Raw genomic sequence first — 1,952 nt, forward strand, 5'->3', positions numbered from 1 at the left:
CTGGGCCCGTGAGCCATGGCCGCTGAGCCTGCGCGTCCGGAGCCTGTGCTCCGCAACGGGAGAGGCCACAACAGTGGGAGGCCTGCGTACCAAAAAAAAAAAAAAAAAAAAATGCACAGAACTACTTTTACAGTTTACTAAAAATATCAAAGATCACATCCTGTTTACTAAATTACATTCTAATAAGGCAACATAAATGGCAGTTTATCTTATTACTAGATGAGCTTTCACATATAAAATGACTCCTGGGTATCACTGACAACTGGATTTAGAAGTTTATTTCAAAGGCAAAGCACTTTGTAATGAATCTTTCATGTTCATAAAGTATCAAAGGTAGATTCGTCTGAAACAGACTAATATACATACATGAATCTCACCCTCCTTGGGGAGATATTTACTTTAAAAATGCCATCTCCAGTCAAAATGTTTCTACGACTTTTGACAATACCCATGATGCCTACGCATTACTTTGAGTATCGTTAACAAGGACAGATTCTGGAAGCTGGCAGTGGCTTGGACCCACGCTTTGAAGAGTGGCAGGAGCCGGGTGTTACACTGTGCCTGGTTGTGGGGCACGGCTGTGTTTCACAGAGCAGTTCTGCAATAAGCCTCATTGGGAAGATAAGTTCGTTAGTTAAAGAAATTCCTTAACCTTGTCCTCCTTTGTGATTTCGACATTGTTTCTCTCTGAAGGATTCTGGAGGCTTACCAAAAACACTGACCATCACTTGTTATTTCCTTTCTAAAATAAGGTGTTACTTTGGTCAGTCTCCCCCCCAGATCTCAAGACAACTCAAATTTTGACTTCAAGTTTTCACTCAAAATGTATGGCAATGCTAACACAACATAGTGAATCAACTATACTCCAATAAAAATTTAAAAATAAAGTGAGAAAAAAAGTATGGTGATGTATTTTCAGAGACATTCCTACAGACGATATCTTTTAACAAAGAGCTCCTTAAAATATCTAAATATAAATCCTTATAAATCCTCATCTATTTTACTAATGAACGATTTGAATTAATACATTTTCTGATAGGTTCAACATTTTCATCAGCTCCTGTGGAATTCTGGGCCATCTTGTCACACCCTGAATCACCTTATGAGTAAACAGCCTGATACCCCATCACTGGTGAATGCTCCAGGACAGATGGATTCTCCACCATAGCTTTCTGAGCTTTTTAAAAACACTTGGCTCTTGATCACACTTTATTCTCAAATGTACTTTATACTATGTCCACTTTCTCATTTGAAGTTTAGTTTTAAAGGTGCACACAATTTGTTATTTTCTGTTGTAAATAGTGGCCACGTGATAAAATACTACCATGAAATGATACAGTCACTACTGAAACAAGCGTGTTATCCAGAAGTGTTACTACGATAAACTAACATCGTTGTGACTGCTCCCATATGAAAACCAGCATCACCTGTGCTCTGTAATAAAAGACATGAAAACTAAGATAATGCATTGTTGCTTTTGAGATGGAAGCAAAAAGAAATCAAGTATTTTGCTCAATGTGGCAAAACAAGGACATGGCCATGGTGCTAACCCTGACATTTCAGTGCAGGTCAGGGTGTGGCATATCTACTCAGCCAGGGAAAATCAACTTTAAATTCAAGGTTAAAATAAATAATTTCCAGGTTACTTTTGGAGGCTAAGCACCTTCCAAAGACTGAAGGCCACTTAATGCTTTATTTTTTCGACTAAAATCTTACCAAAATGGCACAGAAATTGCAACAAAGGCAATGGGGAGGGGGGCGGGCGGAGGGCAGACCAGATATGGCAGCCATTTGTGAAGAATCTTGGACAACAAAAGGATCCTTGATTCCACAAATTTGGAAAAAACTAAGTATTTAAAAATCATATCAGGGCTTCCCTGGTGGCGCAGTGGTTGCGCGTCCGCCTGCCGATGCAGGGGAACCGGGTTCGCGCCCCGGTCTGGGAGGATCCC

The 1,952-nt window shown here is 40.0% G+C and overlaps 1 protein-coding gene across 5 annotated transcripts in view; it reads right to left on the reverse strand.

Annotated features, from left to right (window-relative positions):
- Positions 1–1,952, reverse strand: part of TASOR2 (transcription activation suppressor family member 2) — a 77,035-nt gene that overhangs the window by 6,425 nt on the left and 68,658 nt on the right. The gene's annotated exons all lie outside the window — the stretch shown is intronic.

This window comes from Physeter macrocephalus, chromosome 11 (assembly GCF_002837175.3).
Source record: "Physeter macrocephalus isolate SW-GA chromosome 11, ASM283717v5, whole genome shotgun sequence".
Taxonomy (NCBI): domain Eukaryota; kingdom Metazoa; phylum Chordata; class Mammalia; order Artiodactyla; family Physeteridae; genus Physeter; species Physeter macrocephalus.